The sequence below is a fragment of the Ascaphus truei genome, chromosome 16 (assembly GCF_040206685.1).
Source record: "Ascaphus truei isolate aAscTru1 chromosome 16, aAscTru1.hap1, whole genome shotgun sequence".
In the NCBI taxonomy this organism is placed as follows: Eukaryota; Metazoa; Chordata; class Amphibia; order Anura; family Ascaphidae; genus Ascaphus; species Ascaphus truei.
Window position 1 is genome coordinate 12,974,527 of NC_134498.1, and position 9,877 is coordinate 12,984,403.

Consider the following 9,877-nt stretch of genomic DNA (forward strand, 5'->3'; position numbering starts at 1 on the left):
ACAATGCGTGCACTGACAAAGAGCACGGACAAGACTATGTTGACGCCCGCAGAATGGTGGTAACAGAATGTGAACACACATCTCTCTCTGAACCATGTCTTGGCCATCTCCAAGTGACCGAAGGGCCAAGTGAAGAGAAAAGACAAGGTCATACCCCTGAGATCAACAAAACCATCCTCACATCGGGGGGATGTGACAATGGCCTAGGAGGCTCAGTAGTCCAGATAGCTAAGGATGATGAGTCGATTCCACCGAGGGAAGGAAGTAACCTCCCAAAGGTGACCGACAAAGGGATCGTCCAAAAGGCAATAAACAATCAAACGGTCCTCTCGCGAGCAATGGCACGACTAAGACGTACAGTTGTTCCTCTCCACAGAGTATCAAGCGACAAAGCAGCCAGCTGCCACGGCTGGCATAGCCGCAAAAGATTGCGCCCTACAGGTGAAGCCACAGTGTCAAAAAGACTGTCCTCTCACACGTCTAAAAAGAGACAGCCACAGAGACATTTCATAAAGGGACTTACTAGGGCAAAAGAGACTGTTCTTCATTACGTCCAGGGAGAAAATAACCTCCCAATGGCAGTTAACAAAGACACAAAAGCGTTTCACCAAACTACGGGGAGATGCTCTCGTGCAAGAGGAATGCACCAATGACCTACGGTGCACAGCGTTCCAGACAACAAGGAACGACGACAAGCAAATACCATCAAGGGAAGATAGAGGATTCCCGAGGTTAACAGTCAAAGAGCTCTCTAAAGACGGACTAGGCAGTTGGGTGACTCCGCTACCATTCCATTCACCAAAAGGACGCCTCTCGAACAATAGAGAACCTGCCATCCCTAGGCTCACTTCGCTCGGCCGCAACCCACAAAGGGAGCCGGAGACCAAGAATCTAATTGTGGTCTTCACGTGGAAAAGATTCCTTAGCGGACACGCAGAACTAGCGCCTTCACTGAAGGAAGGTAAAAATGCCGGCACCTCCCATCATCTGGTGTCCACCACCATCAGAAACCCAGCCAGATCTGGATAACGTTCAACTCCAATGCTCGGCACCAGGAAGCTTTTCCAAACGGGGCACTACTCACTGGACTAGATTTGACAACCAATCTTCCAGGGGCGTTGATCCGCTTCCGCAAGGAGTCAAAGACCATCTCCTTCAGCCAAACGCGAGGTGATAGGATGACAAACTACCACAACTGGCACTCCCACGAAGCGATGCACTCTGTAGAGAAAACTACAGAGTCAAAGGGACTGTTTTCTCACAAAGTTGAAGGAAAACAGTGCAAGGGACCAGTTAAACAAGTACGCTCCGATTGTGGCACCAATTTCGTTGGAGCATGTAAGGAATTACAAATAAACACTAAAGATAATAGAGACAACAGTATCCAGAGATACCTGCGTGACCAAGAGTGTACGTGGACATTCAACCCTCCTCACTCCTCTCACATGGGCGGAGCATGGGAAAACATGATCGGGGTAGTCCGGCGTATCTTGGACTCTATGATGCTGAAAACCGATTTAACTCGACTTACCCACGAAGTGTTAACCACATTTATGGCCGAAATTTCAGCGATAATTAATGCTAGGCCTTTGATTCCAGAGTCAACAGATCCAGAATCGGCAAGTATTTTGACTCCAGCAATGCTGCTAACCCAGAAAGTAGGGAACATCCCCACCCCAGTCGAAGGTTTCAACTCTAAGGATATGTACAAACGACAGTGGAGACAGGTGCAGCGCTTGGCCAACACATTTTGGGATCGCTGGAGACGCGCGTATCTGGTGACCCTCCAAGAACGCCATAAATGGCAAACGATTAAACCAGATATCCAAGTAGGAGATGTGGTTCTGTTGAAAGACAAACAAGAGACTATCCTCCTAATGCCCAAATCGGACTATGATAGGGAAGAACTGACTACCAGTTCTATGGACTCTGAGAGACATTGTGGTGCATCAAGCTGACCTAGAGCTGTGCATCCACTTACCTTACCGAGATGGCAAAGGACGTCAAGCTGGTATTACCGGCCGGTATCCCATCGTTATGTGGACATGAAGTTGCTATGTTATGTTATATTGCACATATGTTCCACATACACCTAAAATAGTGGTATCTCCAGATACCAGACGGGGAGTGTCATGGAACAGAAATACCCCTGTCTGCCTTTTCTGTTCAGCCCCCCTTTCCCTTGGCAGTTCTGCCTGCTAGTTGTGCTTGGATGTCACTTTCCTTGCAGTTCACTCCCAGTGCAGATGGAATGGATACATTATGTAGCCCTTTTCCTTCCAGTCTGTCACACCCCTAGTTGCTCTGGCAACATCTCCAGTCCTCCAGTTAATGGACTTTCCCATTTTCTCCCCTGTCTTTTGCTGACAGTTAGTGCAGTCTCACTCAACCTTTAGTGTGACCCTTGCCCCTCACTTCCTTTCCACCATAACCTCTGGATGAGTGAGCACCTTGCTGTAAACTCCTGTACTGGTAGGATTATCTTTTTCACCTGCCTTTAACTACCAAGCACCCACAGAGAGACATTATCCCAACACCTACATCTCTACACAAGTACCTGTTTTTTACCTGCTTTCCACAAATAAAGTAAAGAAAAGAAACAGACTTGTTGTGCTTGGAAAAGAGGGCTGAGTTGACACTATCTGGGCTAAATCATCTACATATGACCCTGGCTTTCAGAATAGGGCTATACCAAGTGCTAGGGATAGGCTGCACTTATAGTGCTGGATATGCGACCGGCTACACGACCGCTGACGTCACCCATCGCCGTAGCTATTGCGATTCCTTCACTCTGGTGCAGGAGACCAAGGGAGGGCGACATGGGGCGTGGCCGTGAGTGGTTCGCCCACATTGGCTGACCGCTCACGTGCCGCTGACGTCACGCCGCCGCTAGAAATCTCAAAATCTTTTGACTTCAGCGATTTTGGTAGCTGTGATGTCACACGTCGCCTTCGTGCCAAGTACGGGCGGTCGCTACGGACTACATTAGGTTGCTTTGTGACTGCACACTGTCGCTGTAGCCAGTACTATAAGTGCAGCCATAGAGGAACATACCAAACCCCGGGGCCCTGGAAAGGGTAACTGCCGAAAACAGCAGGATGACTGACAGCCCAACTGCAAAGAAGCTTGCAACAGGGGGAGGGGCTAGAGCAAAGGATGCAAAGCAACAGCAAAGAGAGGGCGAACCCATGCGGGGACAGAACCGGGCACTTTACAAACTTTCACCGGTTCTATTTTTTTAAATCTCATGTTTGTGCAATAATTGGTCAGAATGATAAATTCAACACAAGACACCAACCATTGAAAAAGTACCCAGAAGTTGTACCTTCATTCTCCATGGTCGCTGAAATTAAGTCAACATGTGACTATATTGGGTGGTGCACTGTGCGGATTCACATGTGCCCTATGTATCAATTTTGCTGCCAAAGGGGCCTGCAATGCTCTCTGGGAGCAAAATGGTTGTAGTATCTGAAAGGAAGGGTTGCCAAGTGTCCAGTATTGTACTGGACTGTCCTGTATTTGGACATTGTCCAGTATAAAATGGGCAGCTTCCTCCATCCTGATTGGCTGATGCTCGGTAATGCAGCCAATCAGGATGAGGTGTCAGGAGCCTGGGGGTGGGGCCAAGGAGAGGAGGAAACAGCATGGAGAGGTGAGAGTTGTGTGTGTGTCGAGCGTGTCGCCATTTCACCATGGTGTCCAGTATTTTTGAAGAAGCCACCTGCAACCCTTCTGCAAGGCCAGAGCCAGTGAGGTCTGCCTACTTTCCTATGAAACTGGTCCTAAAGTAAAGGGCAAAAAGGGTCACTACGATTCCAGAGTCTGCTGCTTTAACTCCTGGGAGATCCCTGTGATTAAGTCACTTTGGTCTGACCCTTTCATCTGTTAAACGTGCCACTGTCATTAGGTTACTTTGTTCCTCCAGTACGTGGGATGGAGCCATTAATCCATTAAAACATGTCACCATCAATAGACACCACTTTGGACAACATTAGACTGACCACTTAATAAATTAAACAGGGTCTCTACTCAACATTACATGGAGTTTGAAGGGTGGAGAGACGGCATAGGCTAGGCGGTGGTGCCGATAGAAGATAAGGGCTAATGGTGGACAAAGGAGACAGGCTTGAAAATTGCTGGGTCTTGAGTATCTTGAAAGTAAGAGAATGTAAATCAAATATTTGACGCAGCCAGCAACATTTTGATGCAGATTTTATTGCAATGTTCACCACATTTGTCAATGTTTTGAACATCTCTAGGCCCTTTGGCATTTCATCGGTTAAGGCAATAATGCTAAAGAAGCCCAAAGGGATTAACTCGCCAATCCTAAAAATAGCCCATCACTGGATGCCTGAGCCCTGTGTGATCCTTTCAACTGCACCTTCCCAGTTACCTCCCACAGGGTCCCTGCGCTCCCCACTGCTTCCTGAAGTCTTTAAGTCCTGGCAATAAATGTCATGTTCTTTGCCATAGAGTAGTATATACAACAGAGTGTTATTATCGGTGTTGTTGCTCATTTTATATAAGGTCTGGACATGTCATTTGTAAGTTGATTTTGCAAATTCTGTGGGTTTTTTTTTGTTGCAATGGTAAAAAAGAAATAACAGCGGTAATAAAACTGCTTTTGAAAAAATTAACATGTGATCGTCATTATCTTGCTTTAATGAATATCCTTGATAGTCCCCAGGGAGTCACATGTGCGTATCTATAGGAAAAAACCTGGCGCTTACCTTAAGCTTAATATATGAGGTGTGCTTACAATGTGGCAGTAAGTTAGACCACGGCTCTATGACAGATGCTTTGAGCCAGCATGGAGTTCCCCTCTGCTGCAACCCCAGGGAAGGGTTAATCCGGAACCCTTTTAAAGATATAGAGACATACAAGCAATGGGGGAGCGTGGGATTAAAAAAACATTTGACAATAAAAAACAATAAAATACAATAAAATTAATGTGGTTACAACAATATTGCTGGGGGTTGGTGAAAATATTAAATACACTTACACGGCCATGTGCAAGCGGACACGGTAATGTGGTTTCTTTAAGCAATTCCAGTCACTCCCAACAACAGGTAATGGTGGTTTAGAGGGTTTTGAAATAAATATATAAATATATCTGTACTCACACGGCCATGTGTGAGTCCTTGCAGGAAATTGGTAACTTTGGGGTTAAATTAACCCATCTGCATCTCCCCCCAGTGTAGACTCTTCTTTGTTTGCAACCAACGTGGGATTCTAACTCCAGTCTTGGGCATCAGATGGGGACTCTCCCCAGTGGTGGTAGTAGGGGGGGGAGTAGGTAGAGAAAGTGAGGCACGTTGTCAGTGGGGTTTAAAACACATTTATTAGTTTTAAAAGCAATTGGTACAACAAGACTCACATACATACATAGTGGTTGGACCCCTGGCCTCCTCGTGCAGTCCAGGATACAGTTTAAGCAGCCGTTATTGCCAATCACGCGTCCGTGATGCAGGAGGAAAAAAAACAAAACTTTTTCTCCTTATCTGCAATGGCTGCCTGGTTGATCCGGCTACGGGAGCCACGTTGGGCCAAATTCAGCAGGAACTTTAGAGCTACGCGTTTCGTCGAATCATCGACTTCCTCAGGCTCATATTGAGAATATGAGCCTGAGGAAGTCGATGATTCGACGAAACGCGTAGCTCTAAAGTTCCTGCTGAATTTGGCCCAACGTGGCTCCCGTAGCCGGATCAACCAGGCAGCCATTGCAGATAAGGAGAAAAAGTTTTGTTTTTTTTCCTCCTGCATCACGGACGCGTGATTGGCAATAACGGCTGCTTAAACTGTATCCTGGACTGCACGAGGAGGCCAGGGGTCCAACCACTATGTATGTATGTGAGTCTTGTTGTACCAATTGCTTTTAAAACTAATAAATGTGTTTTAAACCCCACTGACAACGTGCCTCACTTTCTCTACCTACTCCCCCCCCTACTACCACCACTGGGGAGAGTCCCCATCTGATGCCCAAGACTGGAGTTAGAATCCCACGTTGGTTGCAAACAAAGAAGAGTCTACACTGGGGGGAGATGCAGATGGGTTAATTTAACCCCAAAGTTACCAATTTCCTGCAAGGACTCACACATGGCCGTGTGAGTACAGATATATTTATATATTTATTTCAAAACCCTCTAAACCACCATTACCTGTTGTTGGGAGTGACTGGAATTGCTTAAAGAAACCACATTACCGTGTCCGCTTGCACATGGCCGTGTAAGTGTATTTAATATTTTCACCAACCCCCAGCAATATTGTTGTAACCACATTAATTTTATTGTATTTTATTGTTTTTTATTGTCAAATGTTTTTTTAATCCCACGCTCCCCCATTGCTTGTATGTGCGTATCTATGGCACAACTCTCGGGCAAAAAACAGCACCAAATGTCACTTTGGGGAGAGGGGAAGGAGCGTGAGTAGAAGGGAGAGTGAGAGAGAGGGAGGGAGAGTGAAAGGAAGAGTGAGGGAGAGGGAGGGTGAGAGTGTGGGAGGGAGAGAGCGAGGGAGAATGAGAGAGTCGGGGGGTTAGAAGAGTGTGATAGAGAGAGGAGGTAGTGAGATAGAGGGGTAAGTGAGTTAGAGGGGGAGAGTGTGGGGAGTGAGATAGTGAGGAGGGAGTGACAGATAGAGGGGGAGAGTGAGAGAGTGGGCTACAATGCAAGAGAAAGGGAGGGAGAGTGAGAGGAGGGAGAGGGGGGAAGTGAGAGGAGAGAGAGTGAGATAAAGGTAGAGAGAGAGAGGTAGAGAGGTAGAAAGATAGGTAGAGAGAGAGGGAGGGAGAGAGGGGAGAGTGAGGGGTTGTGTAGTGGTAGAGGTGGAGAGGTAGCGTGGCGAGAGAGAGAGAGAAAGAGAGAGGGTGAAAGAGTGAGAGAGGAAGAATGAGAGAGAGTGTGGGGTAGTGAGCGAGGGGGGGAGTGAGATAGAGAGGTGGAGTGAGGTGTAGAGGGGGAATGTGAGAGGGAGAAATGGGGGAGAATGAGAGAGGGGGGATTAAGAGAGGGGAGGACTAGGAGAGAGGGGGTAGTGAGGGATAGAGGGAGGAAGTGAGTGGGTTGAGAATATTGAGGAAGGAAGAGTGAGAGGTTGAGAGAGAGAGAAGAGTGAGATAGAGAGGGGGGACATAGAGGGCGCAGTGAGTGAAAGAGGGGGGAGTTACATGGTGCAGATATTTCAGTGAGATGTATCACATTCTGCATCTCTGTGCGCCGTTATTTTTCCCTTTTATCTGCCCCCCCCCCCAAATCCTCCATAATCCGAAGTAGCGTTAGTCTAAAGACCCCAAATGAGATTTTCTTCCTAATCTTTAATACATTCAGTGCAGTTCTTTTGCCGTAAAAGTTTTGCAGCTGGAAAACTTTGGTAAATTACCCCTTAAGCCTCTAACAAGGTTATTCATGAAACTCTGATAGTGCCGATCGGGGCACTCTGGGTTAATGGGTCATACTTACGAAATGGTGTTATTCAATAAGACATATTCACTTGAATGGATCGTACGGTGTCTCCCGGCTCTTAGGCTGGGATTATGGTGCAGGCTCACTTGTTGCCGTGCTTGCTTGCGCCTTTGCGCGCAGCTGTCTCCCCAGCGTTCTGTGACCATGCCCGGCAGATTGATTTGAGCGACCGGTAGGCGGGACATTGACGTCACTTCCGCTTCCTCCGTTTCGGCTGCAATCCAAGATGGCGATGTCAACACCGCAAAAACTATTGGAAAACATTTACCTTAAAACTGCATATTTTTCTCGGCAAAAGATAAACGTCCCCCCAATGAGTCATAATAGAGCAAAAATGGGCGAATTTGCCACCTTATACCCTATTCTTCACAAGCATAAACGGAAAATTTCCCAGTACATGAGAATGCCCACAGCCACTTTTGATTATATTTGGGGAAGAATCCAAGATAAAATTAACCCAATTCAGAACAATTTTGCACCGACTATTCGTGCTGAAGAAAGGCTAATGTTAGCATTGATGTCCGTTTAATTACTGTTATTGTACTATTATTGTGCTTTGTAATAATATGTAAATGCATAAATAACAATATAGTAATATCTTTTAAATATATTTTAATACTGCATAATATATTAGTAATGAAGAATGTCAATATCCAATCATTTATTTGTTAGCTCTGTGTTTAAAAACTTAAACATTAAAATCTATTTTTTTAAACCAATGTAATCTATGTAGTAATTGTGACAACCACATCACTTTGAGGTCCCTTTGATCCCGAATAAGGCCGGAAACACAGTACTTCTATTTACGTGGGGTTTATTTATAGGGGTTTAAGTAACGTATTCGCAGGTCCACCGTCCCTTTAAGAAAACCAAACTGAAATAAAAAGCATAAATAAAAACCTATCCCGGTCAGGGATCTAACTTATTTTTTCAGCCCTGTCTACCGGGCAGCCAGCTAAGCCAGTTCCCACCCCAAAACATGCCCTGGCATAGGCAATAAAGAAACAGCATAGTTGTAACGCCTGTATGCCCGCAGACCTGGCCAGTCCCCAGTACTGAGGTGGGTAGGGTTATAACACGCACCCACAGCAGTGAGGGCATGCCCGGAGTGTGGTAGTGCGTTGCCGGGCCTGTAGAAAAAGGGTTAACATATACTTGCAACGTCTTGGGATTCAGAGTTTGGATGGTGATGTCCGTGTGCCAGAGTTCAAGGGCAATAGAGAGCAGGATGGTGATGTCCGTAAGCCAGTGTCCAGGGGCAAGAGAAGACAGCGAAGTCGTATCCGGATGCAGGGTTCAAGGGCAGGAGAAAGCAGGGTAGTCCAGTACAAAGCAGAGTTCATGCCAGGGAGATCCAAAGGTAAGCAGGGACAGGAACAACGCTGAAATAGACAGGAGAGCCAAGCATAGGACTGCACACAGAGGTTACAAGAAACTATGCAGAGCAATGAGTAGGAGGACAGACAGGGGTTATAAAGGAGGGAACACCAATGGGAGAGAGGAGGAGCAGAGGGTTGAGTGAGGAGCTGCAGGGATAGGTCAGAAGGAGAGAGGGAGGAGACAGAAGGATCAGAGAGAGAAATGGCTTGTACAGAATGGGGGTGGAGCCAGAGGTCTGGGAAAGTTTACAAGTGGAGTGTGTGCACATGCCCTCTGTAAGGGAAGGATGCGCGCGCACAGGATGTGCCAGGAAGCGCGCGGAGTGCAGCGGGGGCGGCCGCCGAGAGAGGAGAGGGAACCGGAGGAGTGACTGAAGGAGGCAATGTGATAGGAGGGGAGTTAGAGGAACGCCGCGGGTAGTGAGTGCCGCGGAGGGGATCGGGTGTTTGGGGATATGCGCACGCCCTGCGGGGAATGCGCGTGGCAACTGGGAGAGCGTCAGGACATGCTGCAGAGGGACGGGTGCGGGAGGAGGAAGGGAGAGAAGAACGAGGAGGCAAGGAGGAATGGTCAGAGGCAGGGGAAACAGTGGTGACGGGGACACATGGAGGAGCAGGAATCCCCTGAACCGTCACAATAGTCTTTTGTCATATTGTAGCAATAGAAAGGGTTTTGCTTATCTTAGTCCATCTGGCGATGTCCCTGCTTCAGCACGGCTCTCTCAGCAGCTTCTCTCACAATCTGCCAACTTCTTTAACCAGCCCCAGGTAACTGGGGAGCCCCTTCTGCCTCCCTCCTTCTCTGGGGGAAAACCGGTCAGTCTCTCTCACTGCCTCTCTGGCATTCTGGGTCAAGCTCAGCCTGTGACTAAACACTTCCTTGTTTTTCAGAAGTTCAGCCCAGGCTGATTAATTAGATTTCAGGTGTTCTTGACAACTTCAGGGAGGATTAACTCTTTCGAGCACCTAGATGCCAGTGCTGGTATCACATATCCCTCCCCCCAGAGAAACATTGTCCTGTGAGCGACCTGTGCACTA